The sequence below is a fragment of the Ranitomeya variabilis genome, chromosome 6 (assembly GCF_051348905.1).
Source record: "Ranitomeya variabilis isolate aRanVar5 chromosome 6, aRanVar5.hap1, whole genome shotgun sequence".
Classification (NCBI taxonomy): Eukaryota; Metazoa; Chordata; class Amphibia; order Anura; family Dendrobatidae; genus Ranitomeya; species Ranitomeya variabilis.
Window position 1 is genome coordinate 456,796,506 of NC_135237.1, and position 21,002 is coordinate 456,817,507.

At 42.3% G+C, this 21,002-nt stretch overlaps 2 protein-coding genes across 4 annotated transcripts in view; one reads left to right on the plus strand and one right to left on the minus strand.

The window, feature by feature from the left end:
• PLAG1 (PLAG1 zinc finger) overlaps positions 1-16,424 on the minus strand; it is a 67,361-nt gene extending 50,937 nt beyond the window's left edge. For both annotated transcript variants that reach the window (XM_077270515.1, XM_077270516.1), the window contains exon 1: positions 16,259-16,424. The gene's annotated coding sequence lies outside the window, so the exon portion shown is untranslated. The remainder of the gene's footprint in view (positions 1-16,258) is intronic.
• A 168-nt stretch (positions 16,425-16,592) lies between these two features.
• The window catches only part of CHCHD7 (coiled-coil-helix-coiled-coil-helix domain containing 7), a 30,613-nt gene continuing 26,203 nt past the window's right edge, over positions 16,593-21,002 (plus strand). The window contains exon 1 of one of the 2 annotated variants that reach the window (XM_077270519.1): positions 16,593-16,731. The gene's annotated coding sequence lies outside the window, so the exon portion shown is untranslated. Of the gene's footprint in view, positions 16,732-16,758; positions 16,892-21,002 lie in introns of those variants that run through there. The other variant, XM_077270518.1, reaches the window with a different exon arrangement.

Consider the following 21,002-nt stretch of genomic DNA (forward strand, 5'->3'; position numbering starts at 1 on the left):
GTCTCGTTTCCAAACTGGGGTCACTTGTGGGGGGTTTCTACTGTTTAGGCACATCAGGGGCTCTGCAAACGTAACATGATGCCCGCAGACCATTCTATCAAAGTCTGCATTCCAAAACGTCACTACTTCCCTTCTGAGCCCCGATGTGTGCCCAAACAGTGGTTCCCCCCCACATATGGGGTATCAGCGTACTCAGGTCAAACTGGACAATAACTTATTGCGTCCAATTTCTCCTGTTACTTTTGTGAAAATAAAAAATTGCTTGCTAAAAAAATTTTTGAGGAAAGAAAAATGATTTTTTATTTGCACGGCTCTGCGTTATAAACTTCTGTGAAGCACTTGGGGGTTCAAAGTGCTCACTATGCATCTAGATAAGCTCCTTGGGGGTTTAGTTTCCAAAATGGGGTCATTTGTGGGGGAGCTCCAATGTTTAGGCACACAGGGGCTCCCAAACGCGACATGGTGTCCGCTAACGATTGGAGCTAATTTTTCATTCAAAAAGTCAAATGGCGCTCCTTCCCTTCCGAGCCCTGCTGTGCGCCCAAGCAGTGGTTTACCCCCACATGTGAGGTATCAGTGTACTCAGGAGAAATTGCCCAATAACTTTTAGGATCCCTTTTACCCTGTTGCCCATGTGGAAATGAACAAATTGAGGCTAAAAGAATTTTTTGTGAAAAAAAAGTACTTTTTCATTTTTACGGATCAATTTGTGAACCCCTCTCGGGTTCAAAGTGCTCACTATGCATCTAGATAAGTTCCTTGGGGGGTCTAGTTTCCAAAATGGGGTCATTTGTGAGGGATCTCCATTGTTTAGGCACACAGGGGCTCTCCAAACGCAACATGGTGTCCGCTAACGATTGGAGCTAATTTTTCATTCAAAAGTCAAATGGCGCTCCTTCCCTTCCGAGCCTTGCCGTGTGCACAAACAGTGGTTTGTGACCACATATGAGGTATTGGTGTACTCAGGATAAATTGCCCAACACATTTTAGAATCCATTTTATCCTGTTGCCCATGTGAAAATGAAAAAATTGAGGCTAAAAGAAATTTTTTGTGAAAAAAAAGTACTTTTTCATTTTTACGGATCAATTTGTTAAGCACCTGGGGGTTCAAAGTGCTCACTATGCATCTAGATAAGATCCTTGGGGGGTTTAGTTTCCAAAATGGGGTCACTTGTGGGGGAGCTCCAATGTTTAGGCACACAGGTTCTCTCCAAACGCAACATGGTGTCCGCTGAAGATTGGAAACAATTTAATTTTTCATTGAAAAATTCAAATGGTGCTCCTTCCCTTCCGAGCCCTGTCGTGCACCAAAACAGTGGTTCCCCCCCACATATGGGGTATCGGCGTACTCAGGACAAATTGTACAATAACTTTTGGGGTCCAGTTTCTCCTTTTACCCTTGGGAAAATAAAAAAATTGTTGCTAAAAGATCATTTTTGCGACTAAAAAGTTACATGTTCATTTTTTCCTTCCATGTTGCTTCTGCAGCTGTGAAGCACCTGAAGAGTTAATAAACTTCTTGAATGTGGTTTTGAGTACCTTGTGGGGTGCAGGTTTTAGAATGGTGTCAATTTTGGGTATTTTTAGCCATATAGACCCCTCTAACTGACTTCAAATGTGAGGTGGTCCCTAAAAAAAATAGTTTTGTAAATTTCGTTGTAAAAATGAGAAATTGCTGGTCAAATTTTAACCCTTATAACCTCCTAGCAAAAATAAATTTTGTTTCCAAAATTGTGCTGATGTAAAGTAAACATGTGGGAAATGTTATTTATTAACTATTTTGTGTCACATAATAACTCTCTCGTTTAACAGAATAAAAATTCAAAATTTGAAAATTGCGAAATTTTCTAAATTTTTGCCAAATTTCCATTTTTTTCACAAATAAACGCAAAAATTATCGACCTAAATTTACCACTAACATGAAGCACAATATGTCATGAAAAAACAATCTCAGAATCGCTAGGATCCGTTGAAGCGTTCCAGAGTTATTACCTCATAAAGGGACAGTGGTCAGAATTGCAAAAAACGACCAGGTCATTAAGGTCAAAATAGGCTGGGTCATGAAGGGGTAAATAATAAGGACCTTAAATTTAAAAACTGTATTTTGTGTTTGCTTGCATTATCTTTGCCTAATATTTAAATACTAGATGGTGGCCCGATTCTAACGCATCGGGTATTCTAGAGTATGCATGTCCATGTAGTATATTGCCCATTTACGTAGTATATTGCCCAGTCACGTAGTATATTGCCCAGCGACGTAGTATATTGCCCAGCGACGTAGTATATTGCCCAGCGACGTAGTATATTGCCCAGCGACGTAGGATATTGCGCAGCTACGTAGTATATTGCACAGAGCCACATAGTATATTGCCCAGCCTTGTAGTATATTGCCCAGCCTTGTAGTATATTGCCCAGCCACGTAGTATATTGCCCAGCCACGTAGTATATTGCCCAGCCACGTAGTATATTGCCCAGCCACGTAGTATATTGCCCAGCCACGTAGTATATTGCCCAGCCACGTAGTATATTGCCCAGCCACGTAGTATATTGCCCAGCCACGTAGTATATTGCCCAGCCACGTAGTATATTGCCCAGCCACGTAGTATATTGCCCAGCCTTGTAGTATACAGCAGAGCCACGTAGGATATTGCCCAGTGACGTAGTATATTACCGAGGCACGTATAGGGCCAAAAAATAAAAAATAAACATACTCACCTAACGATCCGAGGGCCCCTTGTAGTGTATCATACTCACCATTCTTGTCGCTACTCCTCTGCGTCCTGCCTCTTCTCTTCCTGGGATCCTGTGCAGATGGTAGTGGTCGGCTTCAGGAAAATGGCCGCTGGATGCTGCGCGTGCGCAGATCGAGATCGCGGCGGCCATTTTCCTGAAGCCGAGTTCCATTGCAAGTGCCAGGGCTGGTGGGAGCAGGACCTATGAAGACGTCGCGGTCACATGACCGTGACGTCACGGCAGGTCCTTGCCGCACACCAGCCCTGGGACGGGACCGGACCGCAAGCTGACGCTTGTAATGGAGCGGTCCGGGGAGCGTGGCGAGGAGCGAGAAAGGCGGCGGAGGGTGAGTATAGCAGGTTTTTTTTTTTTTATTTATTATTTTTAACATTACATTTTGTACTATTGATGCCGCATAGGCAGCGTCAATAGTACAAAGTTGGGGACACACAGGGTTAAAAGCAGCGGTAACGGAGTGCGTTACCCGCGGCATAACGCGGTCCGTTACCGCCGGCATTAACCCTGTGTGAGCGGTGTATGCGGGCGCCAGCAGTGAGTGCGGGGAGTAAGCGGCCATTTTTTTCTGGACTGTGCGCGTCGCTGATTGGTCGCGGCAGCCATGAAAGGCAGCTGCCGAGACCAATCAGCGAACGAATAACGGTGACAGACAGAAGGACAGACGGAAGTACCCTTAGACAATTATATATATATATAGATATTTAGTGATCTTAAACATTAAAGTGTGAAACATGCAAGAGATTAAGAAATCAGGGAGGGGACTAACTGTCACACAACTGCATATATAAAAATTTTAAAACTTGCACTTCTTGTCCTTTCAAGAAGTTTACAGCAGTTTCCTTATCAGAAGAGGCAGGATTACAATGACTTGTAAAACATCTATATACAGCTGATAAACTATTGTGTTTGGTGCATCCTGAGCTATGTCACAGCTCACCTCCTTCCCCCTCTCTTCACAATGACCTTTACAAATGCTCATTAGATTCTTCAATATAAAAAAGAATGGCCAATGTCTTTTCATTGCTGCTAATATACATGTAGATTTCCTAAAGGAACAGCAAGTTAGTATAAAAAAGCCTCAATGGAAAGTGTGAGGCCATGTGCACACGCTGCGGGTTTCATTGCGGAATTTTCCGCAGTGGATTTGCGGTTTTTCCTGCGGTTTCTATTGCGGATTCCGCTGCGGGTTTACACCTGCAGTTTTCTATTGGAGCAGGTGTAAACCCGCAGCGAAATCCGCACAAAGAGTTGACATGCTGCGGAATGTAAACCGCTGCGTTTCCGCTTGTTTTTTTCGTTTCCCATAGGTTTACATTATACTGTAAACGCATGGGAAACTGCTGCGGACCCGCAGCTGCTGATCCGCTGCGGATCCGCAGCGTGTGCACATACCCTGAACGTTCTACTTTTTTTTATTTTTTTATTTTTTTTTAAAAGATGGGATATGAGAAGAGAAAACAAAAAACACACAACACTGCCAAATTTAAATAAAAAAAAAAACTTAAAAAACACGAAAATTTGTTTTAAACAATAAAGCATTTTCTGATGACAGATTCCCTTGAAACTGAAGTTAGATAAATGAATTACCGTACCATAACGAAAAATTAATAATCCCCTCTATCCTAATCTGCTGTAGATGGTGATCACAAACAGTGTGATAAGTAACGCAAAAAAGTCACAAGTAAACCACAGCTTAACCCAACAATTCTATGTCCATGAGCCTGGATATGTGTAAAAAAATTTATTTTTATAGCATTATAATTTGTAATTGACATTTTTTAACACTTAAGTAAAACATATACATTAGAAGTAATTGCCAGACGTAAGTTTTTTTGGCTACAAATTCCCTTACTCAAATCACCTCTCACTCCATTAACACGTTCAGCAAAACGAGGATATTAACCTTCATGGAAGAGGAAGGGTGAGAAGCTGCCAGATACCTCTGGTGCCACTTTTAAACAGGTGGGGTGCTGATGAACAATCATATAATCACGTTTTTTAGATGGCATACTATAAAAGTGGGAAGACTTGATGCACAAGTAGAATAACCACTGTATAGAAAAGCTAGAAATCACGTATGAATAATTATACCCTTTATTCAAATTAGCATCCAGATCAACAAGATTAAAAGGAGATCTAGCCTAAATGTAAAACTTGCGAGTGAACGGCGATTTTTAATTTTGCTCAATTTCAATTATTTTATCTTTTTTAAATCACCACTGAAGCTTTATTTATGCTAAAATCATTTATAAACACATTTAAAAAATAATTCTTTTTTCATCTAAAACTGATGAGCATTTTTGTATAATTAATCAAATTGAGTTAGAAGCGAAATGAGGCATGACAAAGATAACTATGCGTAAATGCATTCTAATTTCAATAAGTGTATTAAATAGCAAACACTAACATTTTCTAATATCCAGTGGCATGAAAAAGTTAGGACACCCTTGGTCAAGATTACGGTCATTGTGAACAGTTAAGCAAGTTGAAGATGAAATGATCTCTAAAAGGCCTAAAGTTAAAGATTTCCTTTGTATTTTAGGCGCAAAGATATACATGTCATCTTTTTTTATTTTAAAAATTACAAAAAGGTAAATGGACAGATGCAAGAGTTTGGGCACCCTTGGAGATTTGTGTGCTCAGATAACTTTGACCAATGTTTCAGACCTTAATTAGACTGTTCACAGTCACCGTTAGGAAAGGCCAGGTGATGCAAATATCCCAGTTTTAGAAAAACCCAGCCTCCTCTAACCTTGTGCCAAAAAATAGCCACCATGGGTTCATCTAAACAGCTGCCTAGCACTCTGAAAATGGTGGAGATCTACAAAGCAAGAGAGGGCTATAAGAAGATAGCAAAGTGTTTTCAAGTTGCCCTTTCCTTAGTTCGAAATGTAAATAAGAAATGGCAGTTAACAGGAACAGTGGAGTACAAGATGAGGTCTTTTAGACCAAGCAAAATTTCAGCAGAAGCTGCTCGTAGGATTGCTAGAGAAGAACATCACAAACCCTGCTGTTTCACTGCAAAAGACCTTCAGAAAGATTTAGCAAACTCTATAGAGTTGTGGTACATTGTTCTACTGCTCAGAGACACCTGCACAAATATGGCCTTAATGGAAGAGTCATCAGAAGAAAACCGCTCCTGATCCTCGCCATAAAATTCAGCGGCAGAGGTATGCCAAAGAACATCTAAACAAGCCTGACGCATTTTGGAAACCAGTCCTGTGGACCAATGAGGTTATAATAGAAATCTTTGGCCACAATAAAAAAAATCAAAAAGGTATGTGTTGTGAAAATAGGGCACACAATTTCTGGAAAAGAACATCTCGCCAACCATTAAGCATGGGGGTGGATAAGTTTTGCTTTGGAGTTGTGTTGCAGTCAATGGTAATGGGAACATTGAACAGATAGAAGGAAGAATGTATTCAATTAAATGTCAACAAATTCTTGATGCAAACATAACACCATCTGTAAAAAAGCTGAAGTTCAAAAGAGGATGGCTTCTCCAAATGGATAATGAACCTAGACAAGTAAAAATCTACAATAGACTACCTCAAAAGGCGCAAGCTGAATGTTTTGCAATGGACCTCGCAGTCCCATGATCTGAAAATCATTGAAAATCTGTGGCTAGACCTCAAAATAGCAGTGCAAGCAAGATGACCCAGGAATATCACAGAACTGGAATAACTTTCCAAGGAAGACTGGATGAAAATCCCTTAAACAAAAATGTAAAGACACTTGACTGGCTACAAAAAGTGTTTACAAGCTGTAATACTTTCAAAAGGGGGTGCAACTAGGTACACGCTGCATGCACACCAGATTATATCCCAGTTCATATATTTTTTTTCAATTTGTTTGCACCATGTGCATATAAAGGTGTGGCCTGCCTTTTCTTTGAGCTGGACATTATATTAACGTGGTCTCCCATGGTTGTGTGTCCACTAGTTGGGCCCAGTCCTTCTCAGCCCTTATCCACATGCATGTGACTTCACAAACGGTAAGGTTTTTAATATTAGAGATAGGACTGTCCCAATTAGGATCACTGTGAAGTGATGGCTTTTGCATTTTTTTTTTAATCAAAAAAACACGTTAATCAAGTACCCTATATTATTTTCATGCACTATGCTATCTAGTAATTTACTGCAGGGTTTTCAATCATTAGCCTTGTCCTTTTTTTTCCTGTTCAGTGTGAACGTCTGCTTACACACTGCATGCACACCAGTTTATATCCCAGTTCAAACCTTTGGGTTAGGTACTAACCATGCAGGGTGACCAAACTTTTGCAGCGGCTCATTTTCCTTTTTTGTAATTTTTAAATGTAAAAGATGAAAATATAACTAATTTTGAGCAGTGGTGCCCAAACTTTTACATGTCACTGTGTGATCATCTCTAGTCAGCATCTGACAATGCAGCTTCGAATGTGTTATACACTGTTAGGGTACCGTCTCACTATACGATTTACCAACGATCACGACCTGCGATACGACCTGGCCGTGATCGTTGGTAAGTCGTTGTGTGGTCGCTGGGGAGCTGTCACACAGACCGCTCTCCAGCGACCAACGATGCCGAGGTTCGCTGGTAACCAGGGTAAACATCGGGTTACTAAGCGCAGGGCCGCGCTTAGTAACCCGATGTTTACCGTGGTTACCAGCGTAAAAGTAAAAAAAAAACAAACCGTACATACTCACCATCTGATGTCCGTCAGGTCCCTTGCCGTCTGCTTCCCGCTCTGACTGAGTGCCGCCGTACAGTGAGAGCAGAGTGCAGCGTACAGTGAGAGCAGAGTGCAGCGGTGACGTCACCGCTGCGCTCTGCTCTCACTGTACGGCGGCACTCAGTCAGAGCAGGAAGCAGACGGCAAGGGACCTGACGGACATCAGATGGTGAGTATGTACGGTTTGTTTTTTTTTACTTTTACGCTGGTAACCACGGTAAACATCGGGTTACTAAGCGCGGCCCTGCGCTTAGTAACCCGATGTTTACCCTGGTTACCAGCGAACGCATCGCTGGATCGCTGTCAAACACAACGATCCAGCGATGACAGCGGGAGATCCAGCGACGAAAGAAAGTTTCAAACGATCTGCTACGACGTACGATTCTCAGCAGGGTCCCTGATCGCAGTAGCGTGTCAGACATAGCGATATCGTAACGATATCGCTAGAACGACACGAATCGTGCCGTCGTAGCGATGAAAATGCCCCTGTGTGACGGTACCCTAAGATAAAGCTTTAGCATCTCACAGACGTCTACCTAGAACTGGACGCTAACCAGATATCTGGACTGCTGATCTAGAACTGAACATATTAAACCTGGGTTACAGCAGAAATTCATGTTCACAGTCCTGACAACCTGTGTTCCTAGCCGCCATCTTTAACTCTGAATGATCAGATTACTGAATAGTTTTACCAGAATTAAGAATCATTACCTTCTAAAAACTACAGAGAAAAGTGTTAATGAGCCATCACATTCCAAAATAATGCAAGTTTCTAGGTCATCTAGGAAAAACTGGGCGATAACCCAAACGTGATCCGTTTTGGGTGGCACACGGCATCTTTGTAGAAAGACAACACAATATCAACTAAACCATTGAGTTCCCAACAGAGAACAAATTAACCGACTTCTATTACCAGCAGATATATTTTAGAGCATTATCCTATTTTATCAGGTAGTAGAGTGACAGTATGAAGGTCAGTTACCGTGAGGGCAGAAATGGCTAAATTGTTATAATGTCTAACACTCTTTCTCCATTGAATATGTATCCTACATTGTGTTTGTTATCTGCTTTGCCTTAAGTCAACTGAAAAAAGTGGTTCAAAATACTAAAAGTCAAAAGACAGCCAAGTCACAAACGTCTCGGTCTGCAAAGGACCTTCATCAGTGTGCTAAATGGAGCGAAAATGGTACGTATAGTAGTAAAACCCTGGTAGTAATTAATTAATTTGCATCAAGCACGAGAGTATACAGTATACTCACTGTATTTTCGTGCTTGATGCAAATTAATTAATTACTACCGGGGTTTTACTACTATATGTACCATTTTCGCTCCATTTAGCACACTGATGAAGGTCCTTTGCAGACCGAAACGTTTGTGACTACTGTATGTATATTAAAACAACCCCTTTTGCATGACATCTATTGGAGTGTGCTAGCTGTAACTTCTTCATGTATTAAGGTTTGGGAACCTATATCTATGCACCTCCCCTTTTAGGCTGTGCTGAACATTTTCTATACTAAAAGACAGCCAAGAGCCCTTGTTTCTGAGCCTAAAAAGTTTAGATCATAGCATCTTTTATGTCCTAAACAAGAGGTTGACAAAATACTACAAACTTTAGGACTCTTAAGAATTTGTTTTAAATACTTCCAAGCCTTCGACTGCCCCAAAAGACAGTAACACTGAGGTCTACTAGGACTTTATGTAACCACTTTCAAGCTCTTTAACACAAACACAGCCTTATTAATATCAACCTCATACTATATGGATATGTGGAAATACCTGGTGGTAACCAACAGCCTGTTCCTCACACACTAATCTTCACTATTCTGCTATCGAACACACCATCTGTACAATTTTATGTTTTATGGCTTTCTTTTGTCATCTTCTCACTATCCAGATTCACTACCAATTGTCAGCTGCATTTCCTGCTTCTGTTTTTATACAGGCTTTGATGGGACAACTAGTCGGAGGGACTCTCTCATATGAAGTGAGAACTGCATTGCATCATGGGTGAAGCCTATCCTGACACACTTGAGGACAAGTGAGCCTTCTCTGGCTGATACAATGTTCTGCAATGGGCAAAATGGCAGTGGCTGTTAGGCAATTCATACACAGCAAAAGCCTAAACGGTTAGGATTCACCAGTTTCAGCAAAAGGCCTGAAAGTTAGGAGCAAATTCCATATCAATCGAACTGATTGGCTACTAAATAGACAAACTATTTTCTAAGAATATTGGCTTCTTAATGTATGTAATCAGTCCTGCTCTAAACAGCTGGTAGAGTAGGGAGAGAAAGGATGTTAGGAGTCTAACATTTATTGATAAAAATCTACTAAAGTGTGTGTGTGTGTGTGTGTGTGTGTGTGTGTGTGTGTGTGTGTGTGTGTGTGTGTGTGTGTGTGTGTGTGTATATATACACACACATATATATATATATATATATATATATATATATATATATATATATATATATACACACACACACACACACACACACACACACACGTATATATTATATGTTCAGGATGTAAAACTTCTTTCTAAATAAGGTAAAGGTTTAACTTATAAAATAAATGGATTATACATGAGGAAACCGTTTTACAGAACCATAGGAAACCTGACCAATCAGCATTTACTTAGAGCATTGCATGGGTTTCCCTCTGACAGACATGACTACTTATAGCAAGAGCTGCAATTCTGTAATGTAGTAATTGCAGCCATGATGAAGAATACGGAATATCTGCAGTTATTCAAATTGTTTCACATGCTTGCTTATTTGCTATGCAGAAATATAGATGTCCTATTGCGAATACTAATGTATTAATACTTTCAAATGTCAACAGCTCCTTAATCTTATGCTTATACACTTGTAAAATTGTCAAAAAACAGTAACGGATTGCAAAAGAACTATAAAACTCCCAACGCTTAATTCCTAAATCAAAATATAACCTTATGCTTTCATAACTAAATTCTGTACGGACAATATTCAGTCTCAACAGCAAATTTTGTTATCTGATAATTTCTCAAATCTTGCTTCCTAAACCTGAAGAGCAGTAAAGAAATCAATGGATACTTAACAAATCAGTAAAACCTCCCTTGGCCCTAATAAAAATAAAAAAAAACACAAAAGAAAAGACTAACTAAAGAGTCACTAAATGATGAGCCCACCCTGAGAAGAGTCCTGAGCAATAAATGTTTTTCATAGACTTTCATTTACTTTCAGTAAAGTTTATAGGTAAATTGCAGAAAATTACAGCCCTCATTGCCGTACAGCAGTACAGAAGTGCAGGTGCTAAGATGCGGATACTAGTGCAAATTGTAATTAGTGACAATACTGCAATCTGTAACAGATTGGAAGTAAAGAGGAAACATCATGTATCCCTTAGATATTAAAATATTTCTAACGGTCGTAGTTGAGAAAATAAACAGATTGTATAAATCAAACCTCACTGAAATAGCATCTGTTGAATTAGCTTTGTCCCCATAGAGGTTCCTAAACATTCTATGGCTATTGCACCCTTAACCACCTCTCAATAGTAAATCAATGTCTGGATCTTCTGCAACACAGGAGGGAAAACAAAGATAATAAAGTAGACCTCCTTGTAAGACATATAAATAATTGCAGAAAGTGTCTAAAACTGTATTTTCAGAGGACTACAAGAATTTTTCATGGGGTGACTATAAGTAGCATATGCAAATATTCTAAAAAAAATGTATTAAAAAAGGCTGTAATGAGAAAAAAAAAATACAAAAAAGTGTTTTAAATAAAAGCAAAAAGTGATGTGACCCTTCTCTACAGACTACAATTTGGTGTGACTCTAGACAATTATTCACACTGTCTCATCAATGCATTTATACTATCGTTAATCTTCATCCATTTGCTAATCATTCAAACACTAAATTGATACATTTCTTAGTATTCGAGTCAGTGATTCATAGGCGGATAACCACTAAAATCTCCTGGTTTTTTTTGTTTGTTTTTTTAGATACTATACTACATCAGTTCCAGTTTATTAACATATATGAAAGTTGGGAAGTTTTAGTTATATACTCTTCAATAGAAATAAAATCAAATTAAAGTGTTAACTACCGAATAGTCACATTTGTTATAACTCACTGCTCAACAAATTCATTTTTTGCCTTACTTTGTGCATAAAAATGTATTTCTATATGAGCAGAATCATGCACTGTTCTAAGCTTCTTATAGAACTAGAGAAATTCTGCACTTTGTGGATTTAGAGCGCAACTATTTCTCAACACTGAGTTACCACTACAGAGGCATATACATTATAAAGGAATATTATGGGCACCATATGAAAACTTTCAGGAACCTTATGTGAAACCACTTCCTTTACTATGTTCTCTTTCGAGATCTAAGCGCCCATTGTAAAGAGGTTTGATAAAACACCATAAATCCCAAATTATTTGATAGAAAACGTCATCAATAAAGAAGCCGCCCCGGATAAACTTCTATTCTTTAATATGTTTCGGAACAGACTTTTTCACTTGCATATATTGTATTTTTAGACCTAAATTATAGTGAAGATGCTTGTTTCTGCCAGAGGAAATCATTTTCAGCATTGCACATAGACACATCGTCTACTACACCTTTATAAGCTTTAAAAGGCTCCACATTGTGTTTGTTTTCCCTGTCTGGGGAATACTTAATATGTGCACTGTATCAGCCCTCCCATCCAGTGCACCTGAATACTATAAAACCCTTTAACTTTAGGAGGGGAAACAAGTTTTCCTTATAAAAAGGTTCAATACAACTGTAAATATTTACAAATCTGTTATCTGAACACAAATATAGGCTCAGTTGTGTCCTGTCTAGAGAGCCATACTTGGACTTTAGGTTTTTATTTATCTTATCACTTCCACCTGCAATAACTTAAATAGTATAGCATACAATCATGATCACTACAACTAGTGATGCAGAGATAATAGCAAACAAAAACAAACAAAAAGAACAACTTACAGTAAACGCTGGTGCAACGTATTCATAAGAAAAAGATTATGTAAATCTAATAAATATCCAGATAAAGGAAGCAGAGTTTTAAAAAAGGTTTTATCTACATGTAATTCACTTCATAAAGTATAAATATGATTTTTTTTTACATTAGATATCAGATTTTTAAATAAACAGGACCACAGATAAATAGACATGAAATGTATAGGACTTCATAATGAACGATCAATGCTGCACAAGCCACAGAGCGATTTTACAGGGCAATAAAATGATCAACTAGTCTCCTTTACAAGAATATATTATATGCCTCAATAATGAGATGATTGCTGCTTTACCACAGAATAATGATAGCGTATAGAAGGAGACGGCTACATTTACTGGTATAAAAATAAAAAAAATTACCAAATTAAAACATGTAACGCAAAATACAATAAGGGACAGTTACAAGCATCACATGCTGCTCAGATCTGGTTTCCAGTCCTTGCTGCATGACTGAAAGGCAACTTTCCATGAATACAATGATGCTGAATGCCCTTCCAGTGGCTCATGAACTCTCCTTGTTCTACCAAGTTGCAGCAGTGTCACATTACCAAACTCACACCACTATCTGATTGGTAAAGGAAAGCTGCTAATTCTCATCTGAAGTCCACCAACCGCCACCAATCAGGTCTGAGCTCAGATCTAAAAACAGGTTCCTCATATCCCGAGCAATAGCAATACCCAAGAGTAGAAGGCAAACACTATAGCTCAGTAACACCATAGATCCCATGTCTATTCTTTCTAGAAAATACAATGTCTTCGTTTATTCAACAAGTTTACATTGCTTTGATATTAAATATTCATTTGGTTCAATAATAAAGAAAACAGAAATATTAGTAAACATTTCTTTATTCTCTAGTCTCTATTTCATACTGGAAATGCTTAAGACAATTCATCACCCTCCAATAGTTTCAGCATTAATTAATGGGACCTTTTAAAAAGGTAAATTTGGTATTAAAAGATTAAAATTCAACATTTCTCTTCTTTCAATTAGAATAAAGATTACAAAGCTGAGGATGATATACTTTATTAAATTATTTGTAGAATATGTAACAAGAGCTCTGATTCAGGATACTGATAATATTGATTTAAACCGTGGACAAATTGTAAAAATGTCAGCACAAAACATCTTGAATTCGACATAAAACTGACTATAATAAAGCAAATAAATTGTTAGGCTAAATCTAGTGTTTTATCCAAATCTACAGGGCATCTCTCAATGGGGTTTGTATTGTAATAGACTCAAAAAGTCAAGTTATTTTCTACGGGTCTATTATAATTTTACTATATATAAGAACTGGATTTAGGAACCCCCAATTGGTGGATAAACATCTAAAAATACAACATAATTAACATAAGATAATTACAATACAGCAATCATTTTATTGATCAGATAGGGCAACAATATTCTTTAACAAAATATATATATTTTTTTCTTTAATCAATTTCCAAAACAATGCAATGATTCCCGCCTGTACATACGATCGCCATTTAGTCATGGTGCCTGTAATGCAGGTCACCAATAAATGGTGGCAATTAAAGGGATTGGAACAGGCCCAACTTCACATGGAGCGTTAAAACATGTCACTCAGTCAATACAAAGCACAGACAGAAATTGTCCACATTACAACACACAAAGGCTGAAAAAGAGCTCTGCAACATTGTTACATCACCAAGGAACACTGCTGACAGGTTCCTCCCCATATAGGTGACCGGGATTCAGCAGACCAGGATGCAAGTTATATACTTTAATGAATGGAATTGGTAACGTTCAGCTGTAAATTTTACTAGACATTGATCATATTAATGAGACCCTTTAGGTATCAAACATGAAGAATGTTGTAAACAACAAATAATAAACAAACAATACATTCAGGAAACCTTTTTAGAACGTCCACTGAAATATTAGATTTCTAATTAAATGTCAGAATCAATAATACACATTTCACCAAGTGTCATTACTATCGGTATGAAGGCTTATGAGCCGTTTAAAGAGACAGTACAACACATTCGTCATTAAGGTCTCCGGGGGAGCATTGCTAAACAATGACATGGCTCTTAAGCGCTACACGGTCAGATTTCAGCATTTTTACTTTGAAATATTATAAGCAGCACATCTGACCAGTTTTACATGCTTTTCAGTAAAACATGGGAGGCCGTAGATTCCTACCAAAAACACAGAAATTAGTTGTGATCTTTTTAAGAACTGAGCATCGCACCAGTAAATGAACCCAAAACAGTTTGCAAAGCATCGCTGGTTAATGCAACACACACAAAAAATAAGATATGTAACAATAGGGCATAACACTGTATACTGGATGCCTGGGATCACACAGGTCTATAAGGCGGCGGCGGCAGCACATCATCCAGGCAACCTACTATACAGCTCTATCTGCAGACACTGAACAAGCAGCAGGTGGATGCAGCAGGGCAGAGACACCTGAAGATGCCACTTTCCCCAGCTCAGCCCTCCAGGCTGCAGCCCAGCAATGCAATGGCTGAGTGTACACAGCAGCAGCAGCAGCAGCAGCAGCAGCAGGGGGTGGGGGAGGCCAGAGCTTGCTGTGCAAAGATAAGTTGTTTTTTTTTAGGCTGTAGAAAAGTGACAAGGGAGATAACTTACATCACCTCCAAAAAAAATGCTTAAAAACACATTCATTAATTACTGCCCTTATGCCTGGACCTTGCCCAATCAGAGAAGACCAGAGTATTAAAATAATAATAATAAAAAAAATAAAAAATTAAAAGCCAACAGAGATCCCCAGAATGAAGCACAAATCAGCAGGAAAAGCCGAAACAGAAACTCTGCTCTCAGGTCTGAGGCTTCTAGAAACTCTGCACAAGGCTAGGAAAAAAAAAAAAAAAAAAAAGCAAAAAATATTTTTATAAAAAAACCAGCAGCCTCCAGTGACTGGTAACCTGCAGGGGGTCACTCCGGAGCACGATCCATTCACAAAAAGACCCTGCAGGAACCAATTGGACGGTTTTGACTATTTTTTAGGATTTTTATTTGGTTTCTGCCCGTATTCTCCCTCCATTTTGGTTGTTTATGATCCTGACAACAAGCTGTCCCAGTAACCCGTCCTCCATCCCCCTCTCCCTGCCAGGATCCAGGCACAAGGCCACTTTCAAAGGGTTTTGGGGGTATCTGGAGAAATCAGCGCCCCCCCTAATAAAGAGGAGGGGGCAGACAGCTTTCCCGAGCTCCCTACACCCCCCTCCCGGGGAGAGAGGAGAGGACCCCCGGGGACGCGGCTGTGCACGGCACCGGGTGAGGGTGAAGCCCCCGGGGAGTCTCCGTGGGAGGTTTGGGGGCTCGGGGGTGCCCGGGCGATTTGTGCGGAATTTCGGCCGGATTTTTGCCCGCTCTGCTCCGTCCCCTCCTCTCCCCGCTCCTGTCACACTATTAAGTGAAAGAAATAAAAAACTAAAAACTTCCAGCAAAACTTTTGTTGTTTTTTTTTTGTTGTCAAAGTTTTCAGAACTCCTCGCAATTAACTCCATAAGTGCCGGGAGCCCCGGAACCAGCAGAAGTCATAACAAATGAGCCCCTTCTGCAGCGCTGCCCCCAATCATTGCGCTCCAGCCTCGGGCTTTTCCTGGGCTCCGTCTCCCCGGGACTCTGCTCCCCGTGCACCCCGGGCAGAGGAGGGGGCTGCACGAACTTTTTCCTCCTCTCTCTTCCCCCCCTCCTCCTCCCCTTCTCGTCCCCCCTTTCCCATAATTTAAATAACCCTGATTTCTCGGCTTCAGAGGCGGCGGCGTCAGCCCAAACCCCCCGCAAACTCACCGCGGGAGCCTTAACATCCTTCCTGCGGTCGATTTCCGGGGTTTAGGTGCCTTTCCGATTTTTTAATAATTTTTTTCCCATATTTTTGCCTGGACGCTGCGGGCCTGGAAATTGTTTGCTTTCCCCTCTCTCCAGCAGCCATTGTAGTGTATGCGCTGCGATGCAGCCCAACTTGCCGCGGGAGACGCGCCCACCGCTATCCCCGCCTCTTTCTCCCTCCAGGTCACGCCCCTCTACTTGATGCCATCAGAGCCTCCACCAATCCGCTTTGCAGTACGGCACCGTATCTGCCTGTGATTGGCTGTAATGGACGTCGGTCATATGTGAGATCTGTTTTGAGGCGGTGCTGAGGCGGAGACCTGGAAGAGGCGGTTACTTATTTAATTGGGTGCGATAGCTGTCAGGTTAAAATTACTGATAGTTGATAGGCTATCCGAGATGTCAATGCTTCATGGGCGGAGCTTATCCAGCAGGTTAGTATGTCCTACTACTTAATGGGTTGCGAGGCTTAAAGTTGACGTATTTCGAATTGGAGTTGTGCGGCTTGTTGGAGGGTGTAGTTGTCACCTTCCCGGCCGGCGGTCTGGTCACCGGTCTCACGGCCACCCGGGGCTGCTGGGACCCCGCTGGGAGGTGAGTGCGGACGCTCCTCCGCCCCACACAATAACGCCCAGCCAGGCCATGTGTGCTGCCTGCTGCACATGTCTCCTTCAGTCAGCGCTGCCCTTGCCGCCTGTGTCAGGGTCATGACTCCTGGAGCTGCACATGGCTGTGTCCCGGCTGCGCTGACAGGAGGCTTCATGCTGGGACGTGGCTGCAGGGCGTCTTCTGCCCCACACACTGGCTAGGACTGCTCAGCGCTGTGCACACGGGGGCCGGTGGCGCGTGTGCGGTCAGCACATTATGGTCAGTTCTGCTCTTCATCACTTCTGGACACTTTAGTTTTTCTCTTGGTGTCAGCTGATATTTGTCCCAATCGTCCATCTTTTTGCCACCTTTGTGGACTCCTCAGTGTTGGGCGTCTAGTGCCCGTCGGAGGACCCCTCAGTGTTGGGCGTCTAGTGCCCGTCGGAGGACCCCTCATTATTGGGCGTCTAGTGCCCGTCGGAGGACCCCTCATTATTGGGCGTCTAGTGCCCGTCGGAGGACCCCTCATTATTGGGCGTCTTGTGCGCGTCGGAGAACCCCTCAGTATTGGGCATCTTGTGCACGTCGGGGGACCCCTCAGTGTTGGGCGTCTAGTGCCCGTCGGAGGACCCCTCAGTGTTGGGCGTCTAGTGCCCGTCGGAGGACCCCTCATTATTGGGCGTCTAGTGCCCATCGGAGGACCCCTCAGTATTGGGCGTCTAGTGCCCGTCGGAGGACCCCTCAGTATTGGGCGTCTGGTGCCCGTCGGAGGACCCCTCAGTATTGGGCGTCTAGTGCCTGTCGGAGGACCCCTCAGTATTGGGCGTCTGCACCATGTGCGAGTCCTGGCACCACGAGGGTGGAGCAGATCTTGCACCGTGCTGTGTTGTCCGGGATCATCAGACGTTGCGTTTTGTTTGAGCTGCGGACTTTATTGTACTGTGGGGGTCCATGCAGCGTTGCCCCTGCGGGCCCACAGTAGAGAATGTATACATGGTGTTCTCTATACGCACAGTACCGTCACCCTCCCTACATTTATCACCTGACGAAATTGCTGACTGGTGAGGTGAATGCTATTCATTACCCTGTGACAGTGGTAGATATGTGGCACCAAGTGATCACTCAGGCCTGTCATGATATGGAAGTGAGCAGAGCTTAAAGGGAATCTGTCACCCCAAAAATGGCCTATAGATTGTGGCCACCAGCATCAGGTGCTTTTCTACAGCATTCTGTAATGCTGTAGATAAGCCCCCAATATATCCTGAAAGATAAGAAAAACATGTTAGATTATACTCACCTAGGGGCGTTCCCGCTGCTGTCCGGTCCGATAGGCGTCCGGCGCCTCCCATCTTCATACGATGACGTCCTCTTGTCTTCACGCTGCGGCTCTGGCGCAGGCGTACTTTGTCTTTCCTGTTGAGGGCAGAGGAAAGCACTGCAATGCGCAGGCGCCTCTGACCTTTCCCGGCGCCTGCGCACTGCAGTACTTTGCTCTGCCCTCAACAGGAAAGACAAAGTACGCCTGCGCAGGAGCCGCGACAAGAAGAGGATGACCTCTTTTGAAGATGGGAGGCGCCGGACCGTGATGCCCATCGCACCAGACCACAGCGGGACCGCCCCTGAGTGAGTATAACATAACCTCATTTTCTTATCTTTCAGGTTACAGCGGGGGCTTATCTACAGCATTACAGAATGCTGTAGATAAGCCTCTGATAGCGGTGGCTGCAGTTTATAGGCCATTTTTGGGGTGACAGATTCCCTTTAATTACCCTTTAGGTCTCATTCACATGAGGGCAAAACAAGGCCAAGTGCTGTCCGATGTTCCCTCTGATATCGCTCGCCCAATCTTATACTGTGGGGCAGTGCTGATCTGCATTTTGTCTTTTCTCATGGTGCTTCGGCATGAGAAAGAAATAGCAGCATGCTGCAAGTTGCCACGCAAATCAGATCATGCACACCCAGACAAGTCTATCGGTGCGTGAAAAACCTCAAACTGCAGCCACTTGGATGACACCTGAGTGCCATCCGATTGCCACGGGCACACACAATGGACAAGATGGTGAAATCTTGATCGCCCCAAGATGACACGCTTATCAGAGTTTGAGCGGAGTCATTTACATAATCGAACTTATGCTCACACATGAGGGAATCTACACTTTGTGAGTGTACTCTTACAGTTGGTATGTTATCCTAAGTCATGTCACAAGGCTCGTTAAAGGCTCGACATTGACTGTTAGGATTGCTACTTCCAATAGGTGGCACTAGAGTTCTAGTCTGCTTCCTCTCTGAAGGACAATTTGCATATTTCCCAGAGGAGCATTGCGGCTTTAAAGGGAACCTGTCACACCAACCCCCCCCCCCACCCCCCCCAGTCGTTTCAAACTAAAAGAGGCACCTTGTGCAGCAGTAATGCTGCATTCTGACAAGGTGTCTCTTTTAGTTCTGGGTGCTGTAACTAGAGAAATAATCAGTTTTATAATTTGTCTGAAATACCTGGTCTTCAGTCAAGGAGGCCGGTGTTTCCCCCCTGCTTTAGACGCCACACAGCCGTCACTCACATCTTCTTGGCGCCGGGCACCGCCTCCTCCTCACCGCTGTTTTCAAAATAGCCGGCGCTCTTTTCCCCTGCCTGGTGCAGGCGCAGTGAGCGCTGCCCGTCTTTCCTCATATGCAGCCCAGCTGACTGCGCCTGCGCGGCCGCCCTGCCTGTGAATCCCAGCCCCGCAATGTGAATAAATCATAAGTCACTGCGGGGCTGGGATTCACAAGCAGGGCGGCCGCGCAGGCGCAGTCAGCTCGGCAGCATATGAGGAAAGACAGGCAGCGCTCACTGTGCCTGCACCAGGCAGGGGAAAAGCGCCGGCTATTTTGAAAATAGCGGTGAGGAGGAGGCGGCGCGCGGCGCCAAGAAGATGTTTGTGACAGCTGTGTGGCGTCTAAAGCAGGGGGGAAACGCCGGCCTCCTTGACTGAAGACCAGGTGTTTCAGACAAATTATAAAACTGATTATTTGTCTAGTTACAGCCACCCAGAACTGAACGTTTATCCTGAGCTATCTAATTATTTTAATTTTTCACATTTACTATGTACCTCAAAAAAAAAAAAAAAGTACTTGATGCATGCAAAAGAGAAGCGCTTGACGCACTAAAAAGTGTCTTGTCTTTCAGATGTAATTTTTTCACATACGGTACATTATCAGTTTTGTCCAGCCATAGCACTTGCCAATTTAAGTCATCTGTTCACGTGTGGCATGCTCTCATGGGCTATCTATCAATTTATACTATATAATGGTGCTGTCCAACACCTTCTCAATCACTGTTTCCCCTTAGTAAAAGACTTACCCCTCTGCTCCCCTCCATTGTGCAATTTGTCTGTGCAATTTGAGCGTTCTTGGCACTTGCAGTCAATCAGCGGAGGCTTCACTCTTCTTTCCTTTGGTTGTAACTGACAGCCGGAACAAGTGGGCTCTATAGCTGCACTCACTTTCTACAGATGTCTGATTTGTCTAAAGGAGAGTGAACCCAGCGCTGACTGGCCGCGTCACATAATAATAAAAATAATTTATTTCTAGAGGTCCAACATATTCGGCAGTCCTTTATATTTTAGAGGGGACTTGTACAGACAATAGACATTACAGCATAACAACGAGCACATAGATCAAAATAGATACCAAGAGGAATGAGGACCCTGCTCGCAAGCTTACAATCTATGAGGAAAAAGGGGAGACATGAGAGTTGGATGGTAACAATTGCTTTCATTGTTTGCACCAGCCATAGTGTAGGGATCGGGTGTTCATGTAAAGCTGCATGAATCGGTTATTGGCCTGTGTACAGACACAGAGGGCTATTAAATGCATAAAGCATGTGAGAACATGATGCGAGGAACGTGGTTATGATAAACATTTTGAATGTGCAACACAGGGATAGTTGGGTTAATGCGTTGAGGCGGTAGGCCAGTCTGAACAAATGCGTTTTTAGGGCACGCTTAAAACTGTGGATTGGGGATTAATCGTATTAACCTGGGTAGTGCATTCCAAAGAATTGGCCAAGCACGTGAAAAGTCTTGTAGACAGGAGTGGGAGGTTCTAATTATTGAGGATGCTTACCTCACGTGATTAG